The sequence below is a fragment of the Sceloporus occidentalis genome, unplaced genomic scaffold (assembly GCF_023333645.1).
Source record: "Sceloporus occidentalis isolate IW3139 unplaced genomic scaffold, rSceOcc1.0.p SCAF_35, whole genome shotgun sequence".
NCBI lineage: Eukaryota > Metazoa > Chordata > Lepidosauria > Squamata > Phrynosomatidae > Sceloporus > Sceloporus occidentalis.
Window position 1 is genome coordinate 9,005,262 of NW_028317015.1, and position 23,473 is coordinate 9,028,734.

Sequence of the window (23,473 nt, forward strand, 5' to 3'; positions counted from 1 at the left end):
CCGATGCCCGCGGGTAGCGGGCATCCAGGTAAGAGACCGCGTCGGGTCGCCGGACCCCGGCGGGTACCGCAACGGGTCGCCGGACCCCGGCGGGTACCGCATCGGGTCGCCGGACCCCGGCGGTTACCGCAACGGGTAGCCGGACCCCGGCGGTTACCGCAACGGGTAGCCGGACCCCGGCGGTTACCGCAACGGGTAGCCGGACCCTGACAGTTCCTCCCCCTAACGGAAGGCCTCCGGCCTGTACGAGGACCAGGGCGATCGGGATGCCGTCGGTGAAAGGAGGAAACTAGAGCGGGAGCATGGACCGAATTGGCAGGTTCCCAAGAGTCCTCGCTGGGATCATAGCCTTTCCATCGGATCAAGTATTGCAAATGGTTGCGAAATAAACGCGAATCCAGGATCTCCTTAACCTCGTATTCAGGGGAATCGTTGACGATGACTGGTGGGGGAGGACTAGCATGTCTCCCGGGAAATGGGTTCATGACCCAAGGTTTAATTAGGGACACATGAAAAACTGGGTGGATGGATAAAGATGATGGTAATTGTAATTTTACTGCCGAGGAGGAGATAAGTCGTACAATAGGGAAAGGACCAATGAACTTGGGACCCAACTTCTGCGTAGGACAAGTCAACTTAAGATGTCTTGTGGACAGCCAGACCTTGTCTCCAAGTTGGTAGGATGGGGCTGCTCTCCGGTGACGATCTGCAAAGTCTTTATAGCGGTGTTGAGCCTCAACCAAAGTCTTGCGTAAATGTACGAAAGTTCTTGACATACGTTTGACATGTTCGGCAACCGAGGGTACTGGGCTGAGGATCGGTGCTCCAGGTAGCATGGAGGGGTGATATCCGTATGAGGCAAAGAAAGGAGATGTCTGAATTGAGCGGTGGATGTGATTATTGTAAGCAAATTCAGCGAGTGGTAGGTATTGGCTCCAATCGTCTTGTAAATACGTAGTATAGCACCTCAGATATTGTTTGAGCGTCTGATTAGTTCGCTCTGTTTGTCCATTACTCTGAGGATGGTAGGCGGAGGATAGGTTACGGCTCATGTGAAGTTGAGTGCAAAATGCCCTCCAAAAATGCGAGGTAAATTGTGATCCTCGGTCAGAGACGATTCTCCCAGGTAAGCCGTGTAGTCGGAAAATCTCCTTAATGAATAAAGCGGCCGTCTCGGTGGCAGAAGGAAGGCGCCTATAGGGAATAAAATGTGACATCTTCGTGAACCGGTCAACAACCACCAGCAAGGTGGTAAAATGATCCGATTGTGGGAGATCTGTAATAAAGTCCATTGAGATGTCTGTCCAAGGATTAGAGGGCACAGGAAGAGGCTGTAAGAGACCTGTCGGACTTTTAGGAGCCTCCTTGGCACGAGCACAGGTGTTGCATGAAGCGACGTATCTTCGAACGTCCTTATGAAGAACCGGCCACCAAAACATCCGCTGGATCAAGTCTATGGTCTGATGAATGCCCCCGTGACCGGCAAATGGGGAGTCATGATGAGCTTGAAGGATCTGTAAACGAGCCTCAGGAGGAACATAGATGCGCCCCCGGTGGTAGTATAATCCTTGGCGTCTTATTAAAGTGGACGTCTCCGAGTTGTGGCCTCTCGAATGTTCACGTACGCAGTTCCAAATGGTATGTGTGAGAGAAATGAAATGAGTGGTTGGTAACACTGTATCCTGTTGCGCGGGATCTTTCACAGGTGCCTCAAACATACGAGACAAAGAATCAGCTTTTACATTACGTGAACCAGGCCGATAGGTGATGTGTAGTTGAAAACGAATAAAAAACAGAGCCCATCTAGCCAGGCGAGGTTGTAACCGTTTAGCTGATCGTAGATATTCAAGGTTTTTATGATCTGTATATACAGTCACTGGGTGTAGAGCACCCTCCAGGAGATGTCTCCACTCTTCAAGGGCCAGTTTTATAGCTAATAGTTCCCGTTCCCCAACGCAATAATTCCTCTCGGCGGGGGACAGAGTACGTGAAAAGTAGGCCACAGGGTGTAATTGTTCATCTTTGGCTTGTCTTTGGGATAAAACCGCTCCTACGGCAGAGTCAGAGGCGTCAACCTCAAGAATGAAAGGAACTTGAGGGTTAGGCATTTGAAGAATTGGAGCGGAGACAAACCTTGTTTTAAGAAAGTCAAACGCTTGTTGAGCGGCCTTTGACCAGATGAATGAAGTGGTCTTGGAGGTCAAAGCTGTGATGGGTTGTATGTGTTTGGAAAAGTCTCTAATAAACTTTCGGTAATAATTAGCGAACCCAATAAATCGTTGCGCTCCTTTACGATCCATAGGTGGTGGCCAATGGAGGATGGCTTCGACTTTCTTGGGATCCATTTGGATGCTGGTTGGAGAAAGGATGTAGCCCAAAAAGTCCACGCTTTGTACCTCGAACATACATTTGTCTAATTTAGCATATAGGCCATGAGTTCTTAATCTGGTAAGCACCTGACGAACATGCTCTCGGTGAAGTTCCAGGGTGGCAGAAAAGATGAGGATGTCGTCCAGATATATGATAACGAAGTGATCCAGGATATCACGAAAAACATCGTTAACGAAATGCTGAAATGTGGCTGGAGCATTACAAAGTCCAAAGGGCATCACTCGGTATTCGAAGTGGCCACAGCGACACCTGAACGCGGTTTTCCACTCATCTCCCTCCCGAATCCTCACTAGGTTGTAGGCACCCCGCAGGTCAATCTTGGTGAAGATTTTAGCCGAGCGAGCATGCTCAATTAATTCCGGTATAAGTGGTAGAGGATAGCGATTTTTTACAGTGATATTGTTAAGTTCGCGGTAATCAACACACGGACGTAAACTGCCATCTTTCTTGTGTACGAAAAATATGCCAGCACCCGCCGGGGATGTGGAAGGACGGATAAATCCCCTGGCGAGGTTATCCTCGACATAGTCTTTAAGAACAGCGAGTTCAGGTTCCGACAACGGATAGATCCGACCGAAGGGAATGGCTGAACCGGGATACAATTCGATGGGGCAGTCATACGGCCTAAATGGGGGTAGAGTCTCGGCCCTTCTCTTCTCAAAAACATCCGAAAATTGACGATATGGTGCAGGTAACCCTTGAAGGTTGGTGGCCGACTGGGAGATGCAAACCGTAGTAGGAGACAGGCAGGTCTGGTTGCAGAAATGCGAGGTAAAGCGGAATACCCCCGTCTCCCAGTTGATACAAGGGTTATGGGTACGAAGCCAGGGGAGTCCCAATATAATAGGAGAAATAGGAGAAGGAGCAACGTCGAAGTGAAGAGATTCCACATGTCTGTCTCCCAACTTGACGAGCAGAGGGATGGTCTCCAAGACAATAGGACCGGTCTTTAAGGGACTGCCATCGACTAGCAAAATGGAGAGGGGGTGCTTCTTTCGTTGAGTAGGGATGGAGTGAGTCTGAACATACGTGGAGTCGATGAAGTTACCACTGGCTCCGGAGTCGATCATGGCTGAAAGGCTAACAGCTCCTTTATTCCACTGTAATGACACGGAGAGGGAAAGGTAAGCAGATGTGGCAGGTAATTGATCAGCATGAAGTTGAAGATGAGCTATAGGCCTCTTACCCTTAGCGTGGCGAGCCCTGGCTCTGTAGTCCTTGAAAATATGCCCAGGTCTGCCGCAATACAGGCACAATCCCAAAGTCCGGCGACGTTCCTTCTCCGCAGCTGACAAAGGACCTCTGATGATGCCAATCTGCATGGGTTCTTCCTGGGAGGAAGGTGCAGGAGATGGAAGTAGAGAACGCACCGGAGGCCCGGCAGAGGTGGTAGCCAACCGTTCTCTCCGTCTTTCACGAAGGCGGCGATCAATCAGGGTGACGAGGGTAATAAAGTCTTCCAAACCGGTAGGGGTAGTAGTACGGGCCAGCTCGTCCTTAACAGCCTCCGAGAGACCCCAACGAAATTGGTCGTGTAATGCAGCCTCATTCAAGGAAGAGTCGAGAGCAAGACGACGGAATTCGGTGATATACTCCTCCACTGGTCTTCTCCCTTGCTTAAGGTCTCTTAAAGTGGAAGTGGCAGTAGAGGCTCTAAAAGGGTCATCGTAGAGGGTGTCCAGAGCTTGCCTGAAAGAAGGCCAGGAATCCAGGACCGAGTTTTGGGTGTGGGTCAAATTATGTGCCCACATCTGAGGTTCATCCGCCAGGAGGGCGATGACTGTGTGAACCTTAACATAGTCCGTAGCATAGGTTCTGGGCCTCAAATTAAACAGGATTTGACAGGAGGTAATGAATGTACGGTATTTGGTACGATCTCCCGCAAATCTATCAGGAAGCGGAATAGCAGGTTCGAAGGCCGGAACTCCCTCCGGGGCTGGAACAGGAGGAGAAGCGGCAGCCTCGGATGCAGCTCCCTGATGAAGCTGAAGTTGATGCACCTGTTGCTGAAGGTGATGTTGGTTGGTCTGCATGTCTTGGAATGATTGTGTCATAGCTGTCATTTGCTGAGACAGGGTAGTTAGTGCCTCTGTAAATCCTGCGGGCTCCATCAGGGCTCAGTTATTATGTCAGGAGCAGGAATCAGGAAGGACCAGTTCAATAGGGAGCAGAGCTCAATATGCAGGCAGAGGCGTTTAGCAGATAAGGCCAACAACGCTGTCAGGAAAAGCCGAGGTACGGTACACGAGCGGGCAACGAGGTACAAAAGGGTCAGGCAAAGCCGTAGTCAAAGGAGAGCCAGGAATCACGAACCGTTTAGTAGATAAGGGTCAGGCAGGAGCGAGGTCAAAGGAAAGCCAAGTAGGTACACGGAGAATCACTAGGAAGGCGCACTCAGGATGTAGCAGGGAAGCACAATAACTGAGCACTGAGCAAAGCTCAGTGCTTGGTTTTAAACTTGCCGCTCGGGGGAAGCTCCGCCCCCGAGTGGGAGGCTACAGCGGCGAGTTCCCGCGAACCTTGTTCGGGGAACAATAAAGTTAATAGAGGGCGCGCGCGCACGCGCCTAGCAAAAGCCGGTCGAGTGGAGAGGCTGGTAGGACACCTGCTGGATCCGATGCCCGCGGGTAGCGGGCATCCAGGTAAGAGACCGCGTCGGGTCGCCGGACCCCGGCGGGTACCGCAACGGGTCGCCGGACCCCGGCGGGTACCGCATCGGGTCGCCGGACCCCGGCGGTTACCGCAACGGGTAGCCGGACCCCGGCGGTTACCGCAACGGGTAGCCGGACCCTGACACGATCTCCCGCGGGCCGCACTTGGCCCGCGGGCCGCATGTTGGACGCCCCTGGTCTAGACCATCACTGCCAGGCTGGCGACTGAGGATTTAAATTAGCCCTAAAACTTTAGGGCCTTTGACCAATAAATTACATACATGTTATATACGCACTGCAGCCGCAAACTAAGTGACCAGCAGTAAAGGTAATTGACCTGAGTCAAACACAACATTGGGCATCTCCAAAATCATTAACAAATAAAATTTATAGGGAACCAGAATTCCACTTTGTGGCATTATGCTGAGACACAAGTCCATCCAAGTATAGACACTGTCTAAGAAGACTGTTAAACACATTACAGGGGATTCTGCAGCAAACAAGAGAGGCAACTAGTACCTACTCTGACATCCGTACATGTAGTATTTCATGCCTACATAGAACATATTATATTTATGTATGTGTGTATTACCTTTACACATTCAGTGGAATTAGAAACATAAAGAAAAAATAAAAGTACACTTTGTAATACCACTATTGTGTCTTTCCCCTTCTGATCATCAATCCTCTCTTTTCCCAATCTTTAGCCCACAGGGACATACCATAACTAATGTGTACTAGTACATGATGAATTATCTAATATAAATTGTTTTTATCAGATCTATTCTTTTAAAATATTAGTTTTCCTTTTCTCTAGACAGATAATACATTTCCCATAGGTATACCATGCTTTCTCCCCAACTGTTAGGGCTATCAAGATGTAAGCATTTCTAAGTAGCTGCAAACCATGAAATTGCAGTTTATCACACCTCTCTCTTTCGACACAGGAGAAAAAGGGCAAGACAGATGCTACGCATTCACGAAAAGCACATTTTTTTTGATAAATAAGTTTTTTTAAATGTCTGCTTCAATGTGTATTATACCAATTGTCTGTGGTGATAACTGGACAAGAAAAGAAAAAAAATAAATTTTAAAAACCCATAGTTATAACTTAGGTCAAAGAAAAATAATATGAAATGTGTAGATAAGCAATGCACAGACAAAACCACTTGTACATGTGGATAACCAGCTCCAACAAGAACACAGACATGAAAATACCTAGTAACTTGTCAGGGTAGGCTATCTAGAGCTTTCCCTCTTTTGGTGGAGGGTAAGGGCTAAGGGAGGGAAGGGGCAGAGCAAGCCCTATGCAACCTTAGGTCGGAGGGGAGTAAGTGGGAAATAGGCAAGCACTGCTCTTCTGGCTCGAGAAAAAGGAAAGTGACCTGGAAGCAGCACCTGATCTGTAGTTTCTGTGTCTCCCAGGTATGGACATGAGAATGCACACATTTTTACATGTACTGTACCATTTGTGTTTTTCTTAACAAGCAATATTTGACAAAGTTGCAGGCTTTAGGGCCTGGAGACCCTATTGTCAGCATGGGACAGGACAGTTGTAGAAGCATGGGGTGGGCTATAAATCAATAGCTGGTGTATGAGTATGATGTGGACTGGGAGAAAGATGGTGTGTTAAGTTAAGGAAGCTAGAAGAAAGCTATAGAAGTGAAAACAGAGGGGAGTAAAAGAGAAGAATGTGTCTGTCAGAAGATGTTGGTCAACCTGTCAAGGTAGGCGTCTATATTATTTGATGTGTGTAAAATCACAAAGCAGTAAAAGATACATTGAGACCTAATTTCAATAGGAACATAATGTAAAAGAGTAAAGCATACAGCAGAGGCGTATCTACCGAAAATAGCGCCTATGGCAAGCACTGAAATTGCCCCTGTCCAAATATCTAAAACCCATTTATTAGCCCCTGCTGCCCATATATATATAAATATTAGTCCCTGCTGCCAATATGTATAAATATATATATATATATATAAATATTAGACCCTGCTACCGATAGCAGGTATAGATCAACACACAAACCCAGATCAATTGAAATTCACTTGTGATCTTAGCACTGAAGGTATATATCAAATAAACAGAATCAGACATACAAATCCTATATTTGCAGGTATACAATAATAATATATGAAACGTAGCATCGCAGGTATAGATCAAATAAATACATGAAAACAGCATTGCAGGTATTAATCAACTGAATAAGACATATTAACCCTGTATTTGCAGGTATACATAAATAATGCATGGAAACATAGCATAGCAGATATGGATCTACAGAATAACACAAAAACCCAGCTTTGCAGGTATAGATCAATTGGAATTCACATAAAAACACGGCATTAAAAGGTATATTTAAAACCCCCTAAATTACAGACATAGATCACAGGTTGCACACCCCAAAGCCAGCCCTGGCGTCCACACTGCCCGCATAGAACCTGACCAGCATCCAAATTACACACACATAAGATTTGCCATCTTTGTCCCCAAATAGCCCAGCACAAGTCAACTTTGTCCCCAAACAGTCCGGCCTGTGTCATCTTTGTCCCATATACACCCTGCCTGTGCCATCTTGGTGCCCAAGGCTCAAACCTCCTGCTAGTGCCATCTTTGCCCTTCCACAATTATACATCTATGATACACACAAACACTTTTACAGTCACTTAATACTTCACACATTAATTCAGACAACTCATCCACACATTAACTCATGCTCTCCCTCATTCAGACAATTCATCCACACATTAACTCATGCTCTCCCTCATTCAGACAATTCATCCACACATTAACTCATGCTCTCCCTCATTCAGACAATTCATCCACACATTAACTCATGCTCTCCCTCATTCAGACAATTCATCCACACATTAACTCATGCTCTCCCTCATTCAGACAATAAATTCACATATTAACTCATGCTCTCCCTCATTCACTCAATGCATGCACACATTAATTCACTCTTTACTTATATCACTTTCTAACCCCTCTCCTTCCCTTATCACTCTCTAACCGCTCTCCTTCCCTTATCACTCTCTAACCCCTCTCCCTCCCTTATCACTCTCTAACCCCTCTCCCTCTCTTATCACTCTCTAACCCCTCTCCTTCCCTTATCACTCTCTAACCCCTCTCCCTCCCTTATCACTCTCTAACCCCTCTCCCTCTCTTATCACTCTCTAACCCCTCTCCCTCCCTTATCACTCCCTAACCCCTCTCCCTCCCTTATCACTCCCTAACCCCTCTCGCCCTTTGTAGTTCTCACCTTGAAGTCCAGCGACGGGATCACAAGGCCTTCTTCCACTGCTGCGGTGCCGCTGCATCACTGCTGAGCGCCGTAATATGACGTCATATTTCGGCGCTCAGCAGTGAAGCAGCGGGCACCAGCGAGCAGTTTTTAAACGCTGTCTTTTTTTTGATGCGGGGGAGAACGAGGGGCGGTCCTCTCTCTCCTCAGCATCAAAAAAAAAAGACAGCATTTAAAAGCCGCTCGCTGGTGCCGGCACCGGGACGGAGGCAGAGGCCTCGTGGAGGAGAATGAGGGGCGCTGAGCGGTTGCTCTCTCTCCTCCGCATCAAAAAAAAAAAAAAAAAAGACGGCGTTTGATGGGATAGGTGCCATACCCTAGATACGCCTCTGGCATACAGACAGTTTAAGTGGATGATACAGAGTTTATTGCATGCACCCGATTAGGGGGTCTTATATTCAAGCCTGTAAAACCAAGTATTAGTATTATCCATGTTCTCTTCTGACCCCCATCTTTGTTATCCAGGTGGCAATGGTGGGTGGGTTTTGTTGTTTCCAAAGGAATAAGTGTTATTCCTACAGTGGCATTTTGTCATGGGGAAAGAGCGCTCTTGTGCCCAGCATGGGATGATTTTTGTACAATTCCAATGTAGAGCCCAGGGAACCTGGGTGCAGTATTTCTTCAGCATCCCCCATAACTAACACTCATACATACTAACACACAAACTCTGCCTAACACTTATATACACATAGGTGAAACATAGGTAGATAAATAGGTGGGGCAATGGGATGGACAAAGGGCAGGTTGAGGACATGGAGGTCTAAGCTCTATGTTTGTACTGTACTCTGTATCAGAATATTTCTTGTGGGCATTTTCTAATGGAAGCCCTGCATCTATCCTCCAAAATAGATAAATGGAGTTTAATTTCCTATGGTAAAATATATAGCAAGATTGGCAATCTGTTGCTCAACTAAGGTTTATCTCTTAGTGTACATAATACTTTGCCAAAACTAGAAGAATAGGATTCCTATATTACATTTTTGCTTTCATTTCTTCATTGAGACACAATCATGGACAACCCCCCTCTCTCATTCCTCCTCAAACGTCTAATTGATTCAAAGCTTACAAGAGCATGGCCTACATTTCCTTCTGTAGTAGTCTTGTATGTTGATTTTATTTTTGTTTTTTTATGTTCCCTTTTGTAATAGTGCTACAGAATCTGCAGATGCTCTATAAAGGTAATGTAAAGTGGCATCTACAAGACATTTTATACAAAGGTACACTGACTCATTCTTACTCTGTTTCTTACAGTTTGTCAAGTTGGTTGGATAGTTTACACTCAAATAGCTTGGTCCATCTCATTCCATGTTTGAAATCTCAAGGCTGGGCAGTCACCATAGTAAGCTGAATTCACTTTGTTGTAATTAAATTATTCCTAGGCAACTTTACCTATATGGCACAGAGTATTGTACTACTGGCATTATTCATTAGTCAATTAGTCCACTTCTGCCATAAAGCAACAAACTTGATTGCAATGTTCATATATCCCCAGGCATTCAATCATTGATCCGTTTTTACTCAGGTGTCCAATTTGTGCAATCTAAAGAACCTCCATAGTATCACACAACCAAGGCTGCAGTATTGGCATGCAGCATGATGGATATGGGGGTTTTGCCATATTTTAATTCTTTGCTTATTTGAAGCAAAACCCTATTTATGTGTATGTTTAAATTGTGCTTTTTTCAGAGGATTCTTTGTACATTTTCTTATTTTACTTTACTAACCCATTAGTGGTTTTATCAATTTGTGTAATCGTGTCAACTTTTTTAACATTAAGTACCTTTCTATAAAGATAATATTAAAAAAACGTAAACACTTTAACATTGCTGACTGGCATGTTAGACTATTACCCTTTCTCTACATACAATTTGTTTGTCTTGACTGTTTCCACTATTTTCATGTTGTCCTTATAAAAACAGAAAAGAACACTGGTCCCACACTCCAAGTGTGAGTAGTATTTCACATTTGGAGTGTGGGAACGTTTCGCACTAGACTTAAGGCTTATTCAGGAGCTTATAAGTAAGTACTAAGTCTTGTGTGAAACGCATTAAGAATTTGTTTAGACTCCCTGGCAGGTTTTTTAATACACATAATTTACTCACATGTGGAGTGCAGGACCGATGTTCTTTTCTGTGCTGTTCCTGTGCGCTTTAAAGAGGCGCTGTGGGTCCGGGCACCCATCCCTGGAGTTGTGTGCATGCGGATACCCCTGGCCGAGAGACCGCAAGAGTGAGAGTGTGGCGCTGAGCAGCCCGGAAGATTTTTCTTTGCCCTAATAAAAAAATAAAAACCCTATGTTTAAAGGGTAAATATGTATGTCTGCATATCAATCTAAAATTTTATTCTATTTTTAACCACTTAATGACAAAGCCTGTACATGTAAGCGCTCAGAATGCATTGTTTTCAATGGGTTTAGGGACCGCCCATTGCCCTTAAGGGGTTAATAAGTGAAGTATTAAAGAGAAACATTATATCTACCAGTACAAATCTATTTTTTATTTCTGACTGTAGAAAAATATTATGAACTCTGGTTAAACGTTTGTAGGAATGTCATATTTCTCTAATCTCATTAACTCTTTGCATCAAAGGTCTCTTCACATTTCAGTGAGCAAGTTATACGGCCGTATATGTCACGCTTGGTTACACATTGTATTATACAAGCCTCTGTTAGAGACTGTGTATAATTGCTCTCTCTGTAGCTGGTAAAAATAATTTATATATCTGTGCAGACTTGTGTAGACCAGTACATATTGACATCTCATTGTTGCTAGAATCCCTTCTATTCTCTTCAAACGGTAGCTTCTTGTTTTCATGACTTTATGTGACATTTATTCAATTATTGTTTTCATAATATTTCTTATCGAGTGCCACTTGCTGAAGTAGACACCCTAGCTGGCTTAATAGGTTACCACACAGATGACAAGAATAGAGAATGGCAAAATATACTATGTGCATGTGTAAGTGCATTCACAGTACTTGGACATACACATCCAAAAATACACATGTATATCCATGCACCCATAACTAAGTTCATACTCTAAATTCAGGATATAAGAAGGCAACAAAACAAAGTTTCACACTAAAACACTCCCATTTAGATAGGAACAGTGACATATACTTACGATTATATGTTATATCATAACTCTATCATGTTTAATCAGTTGTAGTATATTCTTCACAGTAATATGACATATTGTTTATTTTTAATTAATGATTACAGAAGTACTGTATCCAGATATATATCCGGACTGATATGAAGATTTCTTGTGGGCATATTTGGAATTTATAGTACTGGTATCATTATTTACATATACCGTATAATAAATATATTGCTGATGTGTTTCTATTATTGGTAAAGGTCAGTAGGTTGCTATTTTTTTATTATTATTTATAAGGTCCAGGCATGGCATAACGCATTGGATGGCTTGGGATTTGCTGTACAATGTAAGAATAACAATATCATTTTCAGTGCCAGCTTTTTCCCCAATCACACTTGTGATATTTGTCAACTGATTTCATAAAGGTTTATCTAAAACAAGACACATATTTAGCTTAAATAGGAAAATAACAATTGACAATATACATCATCAGTTCAGCCTTAACATTTACTAATAATGTCTGAAAATCCAGTGGAAATAATGCAGCATAATTATGTGAATTACTGCATGCAGCATTTTTTCAGCAGTCATTAGGCAGTTGTCAGGCATTAATAAATGACTACATTTATGATAAATGACATCCAAAATCCAAAGTAGTCACCTCTAACTGTTAAGGGCTTTTCATTTTTCATTTTGGTGCCGATATAAATTGCATAGAAAAATGTCAAAGGTTTCTCTGACAGCAAATTGGCTAATTCTGTAATCCTAACATTATATTATATGATAGAAATCATTAGCAAAATTAATCCATATGGAACATACACTTAAATATAAAGTTAGTTTTGTTGTTGAACCCTCAGATACAAAAGTATTTGTGCTATTACATGTCAGGGACCAGGCTGGAAAGTGTGATAGATGTTTGAACTTCTAATATGTTGTCCTTCACTTCTGTAGTGTGGGCTGTTCTTTGTGTGTAATTTTATCTCCATATATTTAAAACGATTAATATAAAATTTTACACAAAACGTATTCCCATTCATTGGGGTTGTAAAATAATTCATAGACTATGGTAGTAATGCAATTGATGCAGTTGCCACAAATGAACATATTTGTGACAACTGCATCTACTCACATTGAGTAGCCAAGGGCCAATATGTTTGTTGGGAGCAGATCTTTTAGATTACTTGACCTTTTAAAAGCTATCATGAGTTTCTGTCTTTAAAAGTTTCTTAGCTAATTGTAGCAGATACAAACAATATTTTTGATACTGAGGACTGAGTAGATAACATCATAATACATGGGATGCTATTATTGTCATCCAGATTTTTTTCAGGTACCTTGTGTCTTGGAATGTTGTAGTAAATTAAATCTTTCAAGTCTCGAAACATTATCCTTGCAATCGTTGAGGGGAGAATCACTATAACCATGTCCTGAAGCTCCCAGTTGGTTTGATAGCAGAAACGGTGTCATTAGAAACAATCTGTTTAACTCTTTATAACTGATTGTATGGTAAACACCTTTACAGGGTGAAACTAGTCTGCATATGCAAGACAACCAGTCTTTTTATCATGCAAATCAATGGCCTGAATCTTCACCGTACCCAAAAGAAATATAATAATAAAAATAATGCGATATGTATAGCTAAAAATATCTGTTGATTGAATGAAGTACAAGGGTTTTTTTTGCTTACACACAAAACATGTAGCATTTTATAAAATAAAAATAATACCAAATATTTTTGAAGCATCGCAATTGCTAAGTAAAAAAAAACAATAAAAAAAAACAATGGAGAGTTGGCAATTTATTGGGAAAATTAGAAGTGAAAACTGCTTTATGAATTGAAGACCCTGGCACCCAATGGGTTAAATGAATTGAAGCCCCTGGCACTCAATGGGTTAAATGCAGAGTTTGAATTGTGTAATTTTTGTGAGCCTTTCAATTTTCCCTTTAGGATTTGAGAAACATTGCATCCCATTTGGGGTAGAATTGATCTTTAGATACATTATTTTTATGTTTTTATGCTATATGCATCTTAATATGTTTGTATATTTTGTGACAAACCTTGTAGCATGACAGCCATAAATGTCATGCTTAGGGATCTTAAGCACAGCCCTCTAGGGCAATACGGCTCAGGAACCGCGACTTGTAGCAAACTGAGTGATTTATTTTCAATTGCTCAAATGAAACACCCCAAAACAAAATCATAAGAAACAAACCTAGCTCCCAGTTGAAGCCATCCCTAGCTATACTGGCTCACGCTGACCACCCTAAACACTCACTAACTAGATCTCCCAGCCTAACGCAGGCCCAATAGAAATCCCAGACTGGATCCTGCAGGCCTCTATTCTGTTGTAAAAGCTGGCATAGTTTTTACACCGGAAGGGAGAATTTCTAATATAATAATAATATTTTGTTTTATAATTATGTGATGCTTCAACATATAGTTTGCATCGATTTTACTATATTGGGTTATAGTTTGAATACATTTGTCAGGACTCGGGTGAGCAGGTCAGGTAGGAGCCCATGCGCAGGGGATACTTGGGGTTCAGTATGTAACCCACGGTGCATGATTATGCAAACAAAGACACCACAAACAGAAATCCAGGTAATGCAGTGTATTTCATGTATATAACAGGACCAGCAAATAAGGGTAATATAGTCTAAGCAAGTAACCGGACGTATGGCAAAATAAAATACAGGTAATAAGTCTTTTGGCAGGGAGCCCGCTTGGAAGGGCGCGACAGACAGAGAGCCCGCTTGGAAGGGCACGACAGACAGAGAGCCCGCTTGGAAGGGTACAAAAGGCACACAGCCCACTTGGAAGGACACAAAGCAGGGAGTCCACCTGACTGAAGGGCAGGGCAGGTTCATAAAGGCAGGGTAATCCAGATAACAAGGCCCAGCTGGATGTATGGACTAGGGCTCAACCCAGGTAACAAGGCACACCTGAGTTCTGAGTGCTCCAGAGGGCGGAGGGTGGCCACTAGTGGTCGCAGATGTAAACGCCACAGGTATAAAAGAAGCCATGGTTCAGGCAGTGAAAAATTGGTTCCTGACAACATTGTATATGTTTTGCTTTATTTATTTTATACCTGATGTCAGTTCAATTTAAGTAAAAGACTTTTACACATACTTGGATACATTTAGGCTCCAGCTACCCAGAGCCTACCCTTGCAGGGTGTCCCAACCCTGCTCCCATGACCCTGAGGATCTGAGTGTCAAACCTGTGAAGCAGTGCTTTTTGCCAGGTATGCTTATATATATATATATATATATATATATATATATATAAAATATCAAAGATAGATTTCATAGAGAATCTTGCGAGTTTGCGGCACTTGTGATAACGTCATTGCGATGGCAACATTACTTCCAGATCTTAGACAGAAGAACACAGAGTTTAAATTGGAGGCAATGCATTAGAAAAGGAACACTTGATAAAGCCTCCCAGGAGGAGGAACGTGTTGTTGAGAGGAGAGACAGCGTACAAAGGAACATTGTTTTGGACATTGGCTATTTGGTGGTGACTGAGGACTATTGATACCTGCTGCTACCTAATTTTAAGTACCGTAAGATGTTTTTATATTTAATGGTATAATATACATACATTTTATGTACACTACCGTCTTCTTTTTTTTCATTTTTCTGCTGGAAGGTGGAGCATAGCCTCTGAAATACATAGTTACCCTTTGAGCTGGATATACAGGTAAATGTGAGTGAGCCTTTTATTTTTCAATCTAGGCTCCCTGGTTATCAGACATAGTACACTACTATGTGTTTTTTTTTAAAATGTTATTTGTTTCCTTATGTTATTACTGCAGTTTTTTTTAAGAGGATTTCCATCCCTGTAAACACAGTGTTTAGGTTAGAGCACAAATTTATTTTCTGTTTGGTTATTATTTTTACTTGTATTTGTCCTAATTGTGCTCATACCCAGTGACTGCTCCCTTTGTCCCATGAGTCCCTGGTGTCTATGTGACAATCCTTTCTGTGTCCTACACCCTCACTGGACATCTTCCAGACCAGTTTTCTATGCCACCCCTGGCCTGCACTAAATTAACTGGTCACTTTGAAAGGACATATGCTTGTCAACTTCAATGCCGCTTTGTTGCTTTACCCATAGTGACTTTGGGTTTTGTGTTGTCATGCTGGTTGTTTGGCGCTTATTTTACCCAAAGTATTAATTTGTTTTGAGAAATGGCTTCCCACTTGTATCTGGCCAAAGTATGAGAAGGTGGCAGGCATGGCCAGGGAGGTCCCCTTAGTCTGGCTCAGTATGTAGTGATAGGAGTCATGCTGTACCACCATTAGTGCCTGGCTCAGTATATAGTATATAGTGATGAGATTTATGCTTTACCAATGTCAATGTCTAGCTCAGTATATAGTTATGGGGGTTATGATATATCACCCGCTGTGTCTAGCTCAATGTATAATAATAGGAGTCGTGCTATACGGTGTCTGGATCACTATCTGGGAACTGGCTGGCGGGGTCAGTTTGAATGAGTATGCGTGATTGAGGGAATGAATCTGTGAATGAATTACTTACTGTGTGATAGCATGGATGTGTAAGTGCTGGAACCTAGGCATGATGGGACTGTGATTGCTGTTAGCAATCACACTCCTATCATGCCAAGTCAGCCAGTACATGCTGAAACCTGGCTAGCTGCCCCCCTTGTGTATTGATGCTGCCAGCAGTGTGGGGTCTGCACATCACTTACAGCCACCCTGTACCAGCCTGTACGGGCTGACTTGGCATGATAGAAGTGTGATTGCTAACAGTAATCACAGCCCCATCATGCCCAGGTTCCAGCATTTACTGGTTGCCTGGGTATAAAAGGAGTGTGATTGCTGTTAGCAATCACACTCCTATCATGGCAATTCATATTTTTAATAAAAGTGTGGTTAACACACCAAAATTGGACAAAAAAATTCAACAATATTAATTTTATATATGATTGTTGACAGCAATCACACTCCTATCATGCCCAGCCAACCAGTACATGCTGGAATATGGGTATGTCTGAGATTGCTGTTAACAATCATAATATATATATATATTAACATTGTTATTAAATTTTTTGTACAATTTTGGTGTGTAACTTACTTTTATTAAAAGCGTGGGTTTTTTTAATTATTTTTAAAGGTCATTTTCGGTTTCGGCTAAGTGAACCATAAATTTTCGGTTTTGGTCCAGAATTTTCATTTCGGTGTATCCCTAGGATAAATAGAACTATTTAATTTTTACTTATCCAGAATCCTGAATTTATAGTCACAAAACTTTCTAGGCCCAGACATCAGTGAGAAAAATAAAGGTTTTGTGTAATTTACTTTATTTTAATCTGCATATTTTATTAAAGGCCATATTTTCTCACAATGAAAAATGTGTGCGGCCCTTGCCATACACAGAGAATGTTAGAGTACCAGATGTCACTGACATATTCTGTGTAATGCTGTTTCAGGGCAAATATGTCACTGGTGACCTGTTTAGGCACATAGATGGTGCTGACAAGCTGTTTGGCCACAAAGATGACACTGACAAGCTGTTTGGGTACAAAGATAGCACTGACAGGCTGTTTGGAGACAAAAATGGCACTGACATGCTATTTGAGGATGGAGATGACACTGACAAGCTGCTTATGGGCAAAGATGACACTGAAAATCTGTTTTGGTGCAAATATGGTGTTGACAAACTGTTTAGGGATTTAGATGGCACTGACAGGTTGTTTTTGGACACAGATGGCACTGGTAGGATGTTTCTCAGAATAACCTCTGTGAAAATATAGTGGGGCGCTGACAAGCTGTTTGGGCACAAAGATGGCACTGACAAACTATTTGGGGACAAATATGACACTGACAAGCTGGTTGAAGGCAAAGATGGCACTAACAAGCCATTTGGAGGCAACAACGGCGCTGACAAACTGTTCGGAGGCAAAGATGGCACTGGTAAGCTGCTCTGGGACAAATATGTCACTTTCAAGCTGTTTGGTGCTCAAATATGGTACAGACAAACTCTTTGGGGACAAAGATGGCAATGACTAGTTGTTTGGGGACAAAGATGGCAATGATAAGTGACATGTAACTTGGCGAAGCCGCGGGGCCCAAAGAGGTGGAGTAATTGCCATACAGAATGAGTATGGTTAGAAGTGTTATGTTTGTTAGAGGTAGTAGTTAGCAATATAGCCACACCCACCTAGGGGTGTCAAAAAACCATAGGCTCGGCACTGTACACACCCATGATTACATTTGCGTATGACGGTGTAATAAAATGTATAAGGCCAATACAAACTTCAAATAATTGGAACACATATAAATGTATGTGCGTCAAAAATAGGCAGAGTCACTTAGATGCAAACAAAGGTAAAACATTTAATATGAACAAAAAATAGAAGAAGAATATAAAAAGTAGATAACAAAAATAATATAAAACAAGTCTTACAAAACCTTGGAGAGGAATTTAGTTCATGACATCTGTCCTATGCATTCCTGAGGATGGAGGGAGGGAGTGTTGGGACGAGAAGAGTCCGTGGATGGCAAGTACATCTCCCCTCTACCTCTCCTTCTATGCTTCTCCAAGGCCTTAACTTATATACATGGTTTGAATAATGATGTCAGTCTTGTCAGTCTATTGGTCTTCACCTAATTGGGTAAACATGCTCACTAAGATCTTTACACGTCGAAACCCTATTTTAGGTGGTGGCTGTACGCATACTGTAATGCCCTTTTAGAGTTACAACTATACCATGCATTAGCAAGCTTCTATCCTATCTATAGAATGCCTGTTCAGCAAATCCTTCATTCCATATTTTAAGGTCAAGGAAACCCTGAAGCCTATTATTGAAACCTATTAATATATCTTAATAATCATTTATTTATGAACAATGATTACATATCTTTGACTATTGCCTATACCAATAATTATATATGGTCCATTTCATATTACTAGGGTTAAAAGAGATGTTAAATGTGTTAGAATCTTTTACAATTCCCCCTGATGATAGGATAATATCCTTATCATATATTTTCAAATACACACATTTACTCACCATTCGTATCACATTCGTATCACATTTATACTACAATCACACTTTTCCTGGGACCATATGATAATCATTAGCATGAGACACCCTTTTCTCTACATTTGTTATGGAATGAGAGGATTGTGCTCTTTTTATCATTTCCCTTAATATTCCATCTCCCTTATCTACTTCATACTTAACATGTTTATATATCTTACTTATTCTACACATAAGAAAACTTTGATAAACAATACATAACAAAACAAGTATAGCCATAATAACAATTGGATTTAACAATATATTCCCAGCTGCAGATTTTACCGAAGATTGTGACCACATATTTACTGATTTTTTAAAATTTGACCACCAATTAACTCCAGACATATCATCCCATTGATGTTGAATTTGTTCTAATTCACCTTGTTTATGTTGGAAAACAATTTCTGCATCTTTCAATTGTTGCTTTAATATGGCCAATAATCCCTTATCTTTCTTTATTTCCTCTGTCCATGTTTTCCAAGGAAAATGGTCTATCTGTGTCAGATTGAATTGCTGAGGTAGTGTTCTTAAACGCTCTGTACCTATAGTGGAGACATTAAACTTTTTCCCATCTATCTCCAACTTTTTAAAATCACCTTCTATGCAATATAATCCTCTGTGAAGAGTATCATTATGCATACAATTTGAAAAGAATGCTCTGACCAATGACTCCTCCTTCATTACTTGAAAACAAACTTTCCCTATCTTTACTTGAGTCATTAATTCATGCATAGATGTAACACTTTCAATCCTGGCTTCACATGATGAATGATTGTGAAAACAAGAATGATAGACAACCTTTTCTTGCCCTGGAAGACATATTACTTTAGAAACAAAATGAAGACAAGCTGAAACATCTAATTGTTCCAGATTTTCCCCATCAAATACAAAATCTGTATACCTTAAATTATAATGAATCAATTGTGTGTCACTGACTGGAATTCCTAAAACTGTTACTGGTACCACTACTTGTTCAACTCCTGCCACTGGGATTAAAGATGTCTCAATACAAAAATCCTGATCAAAACCCGTCCATTTATTAATCCACAAATCAATATGACCCAGACCAAAACTATATTTGTCAGGTAAGCTTTTCAACAAACCCAAAGGTATAATACCACTCTGTAAAGCCTGTGCAATCATCTTTAGATTAGTGGAATATTCTATCTGTATTTCCAGGCATGCCCTTGACACTTGATTCTCCTCTTGACTCTCTATTAAGTCTAAAGTGGCATCCTGTAAGTGAGATACAGACGACCCAATCACAGTAGCAGAACTTAGAACCATTTTTTCCAATAACTGATTTAACCCTTTTTGTACTTTTGCTCCCTGACTTCCAACATAACTCACGGATCCCAAATCGGATTTAAGAGTATTTATATCCATAGTATTAAGTAAGCTTCCTACCGAACCAACACCCCCCAAGATTCCCTCAATAATACCTCGTCTACTTCTTGCCATTCTCAATGGATTTTGTCCAAACCATTGAGCAAGACCTTTTTCCATGTTAGTAAGGTGTGACAAACATTGAGGAAACCAAGTGGATATTTTCCAATCAGTCATGTTAAAAGTCCAAACTAGGGTTACAAACGATCCATTCCTCAACAATGGCTTAGATTGAAAGTAATTAACCTGAAAAGGATTGGATGGTTTGAGTCTAGTACCAGTACACAAATTATCTTCAGGGGACCAAACACTGACATTTGCTCTGTCACAGTGTTTGTAATCTCCTTTCAGTAATACACAACATTCATATATCCCAGAGTCTTTACGAGTTGGACTATCTAATCTAAGCATAAAATGTATACCATTCCAATGTACATCCCCCATTTGACCCTTATGAAGTATACGAGTTGGATTATTTGTAAAACTTCCTAAAGATGTTTTCCCTTTTGACCAAACGAGTGATGCTTCCTGGGGTAATAGTAACCTTGTCCCACATTGTAGTTCTATAGGTTCCACTTCCTCTTGGCTTTTCACACTATGGGGATTAACTCTAACTTCAGGTGCTATAGAATTAGTTACCGTAAATACAAAAGATACTTTGACCATAGCTATCTCTCTTTCCACCTGAAAGTTCCAAACCCTAGTCCAATCATCATCCCCTGCTGATATAGAAAGCAGTGAAGGATCCAAGAGTCTTATACCAAATCTCTGTCTTTGATTTTCCCATTTTCCCTGATGTTAACATCTCATTGGTAACATCACCTGTCCATTGTGCTTGTTCTTCTCCCTTAATTGTTATAAACCACCACATGGACTCAGTAGGATGACATTCCCAAACACCTGTCTGATTATTATGGGTATAATTCCCCTGTGACTGTGTGAATTTGGCTTTTGGTCCTACTTTTGCATGAACCGTGATCTCTGAGGTATGCTCAAAAAATATAGTCAAACAAGGTTGATCTCTGGAGCCATAACCGAATCTAATTTGTCCAACAATGTCTCTTGATGTATCAATGTCTGATGTCAGGAGTCGATCCACTCAAACTTCTCTTATCTTATGTGATAACAATGTCTCCTGTGGTAAATCCCTTGTCGGATCATCAATTCCAATTGGCTTCTGGTATAGATCAAACAACACAGCAATCAAAAAACTCAGCACCAACAACCATGGAAGTAATATGTAACACGCTATTTTGATGTCACGCTTCTTGTATTGCTGTTTCTCTTCCTGTCATTAATTCAAAAGGTGTATACTGGGTAGTTGAGGAGCTTGTTCCCCTAATACTCATCAATACCAGAGGTACTGCATCAACCCAAGTATTTCCTTTATCAAGTAACATTTTTGCAATTCTAGACTTAATCGTTCTGTTCATTCTTTCTACAATACCTGCGGACTGAGGATGGTATGGAACATGGAATTGTTGACGTACCCCCAGTATTGCGCAAACAGCCTGCATGACTTTGCCAGTAAAATGGCTCCCCCTGTCAGAAGAAATCATACAAAAAACATGATTCACCAATGCTTTTGCCGTAGACAAAGCGTCATCTTTCCTGACAGGCAACAGTTCTACCCACTTAGAAAATACATCTACCACGACTAATGCATACCTGAGACCTTGTTTACCTGAAGGTAGGGGACCTATGTAGTCAATCTGCAATGTAGACCACGGACCGTCTGCAGGTGCAATTCTTAGAAGTGGTGGCTTTTGTCCTTTAGGCCTGGGGTTTACTTGAGCACAAATGAGACAGGACTGAACAACATTTTGTACAGTCTTCCATTTTGTCCCAATAAAACTTCTCTTTGAGAATTTCCAGCAATTTTTGCTGACCCACATGACCTAAACTTTCATGATTATAGCGGGTGAATTCCGTCTGCAAGTGTTTAGGCACAACTGGAAGTAGATTACCTTGCATCTCATAACAAACCACTCCATTTTCACAAACAAAGGGAGGTGTTATTTTATTCTTACATTCCACAATGAACGGATCTTTCATCTGTTCATCACTAAATGAAGGTAGATTTGCTTCCTTACTCTTTACTGGTAGTATTTCCAACGGTTCTAGTTCCATCACTATCTCTCCTGTCAAAGCTGCTTCCTTTGCTAGAGAATCTGCTTTCTCATTTCCCAAAGCTAAATCACTAGTTCCTCTGCTATGACCTGGTACTTTGACAATAGCATATTGGTTAGGATTTTTAGAAGCAAGCTCAAAAATAGTCTGCAGTGTATCAACATGACTTAAGATTTTGTTAGATGAATCCACAAAACCTCGTTTTTTCCACACTGGTAAGTAGTCTGTTAGTGAACGTACGACATATGAACTATCGCTATAGATTACCAAAGGATCATTGTTTTCTTTCTCGTTAATTTCCAATACTGTTTTAACAGCTTCAATTTCTGCTCTCTGGGCAGAAAAATGTCCTGGTAGTCTATGCTGAATAGCTCGACCTTTCTTTGGAAACCAAATGGCATATCCGGTATAATACTGTCCTTTCAAGCAAAATCTAGAACCATCTACAAATACTGGTTCATCAGTTTCCTCTACTTCTTTTCTAAAAAGAGATGGATAATCCCACTGAAATGTCTCAACACACTCATGTGATTCACCCTCATATTGCATTAGTTGAGGGAGCACATATTTAGCTTTATGATCCACTTCAATCTGTTTTGGAGACAAAGACAACAACCAATGTGCAAATCTTTGATGTGACACTCCTGGGATACTTTTTTCAAGAAGCAATTTCAAAGTGGAGTGAGGAGTCTGCAGAATTAGTTTGTTAAACCCAACAATATGTTCAGTCGCCTTAACTGCAAAGTGTACACCCACCAAATGTCTTGCACACGTTTCAAACCCTTTTTCTACAGGTGAAAGGAGTTTGGAAAAATAGCCAACTATTCTCCATTTTTTTCCCTGTAGCTGCAGTAAAACTGCTGAGACAGCCGTCTCTGAGGTATGAACTTGTAAAGCAAAAGGCTTAGATGGATACACAGTTGTCAAAGCTGGTGCTCTCTGTAAATCAAGTTTAAGTTGTTCAAACGCTTTCTGTTGCTCATCTCCCCATGGACCAAATAAATTGTCATCATCAGTACTTTTTAGTAAGTCATATAAGGGTTTAGCTTTTTCAGCAAAGCCCTCTATGAAGTTTCTAGAAAAATTTACAAGTCCCAGGAATTGTCTTAAAGCTTTGAAAGTTGTAGGTACAGGCAAAGCTGCTACTGTTGCTACTCTTTCCTGCAAAGGGCGTCTCTGGCCTGGACTTATCAAAACTCCCAAGTACTGAACCTCTTGTTTCAGTAATTGGACCTTCCTTGGATTTAATTTCAATCCTGACTCGTACAACAGATCAAACAATTCTGCTAACAAGGTGAGGTGTTCCTCCCTACTCTCTGTTGCCAACAAGATATCATCAACATACTGTAGAATACAATCTTGCCTTGAGAATTTTGATAACACTTTTGCCAATGCCTGATGAAACAGACTAGGTGACATGTGCGCCCCTTGTGGTAATCTGCAAAATACATATTG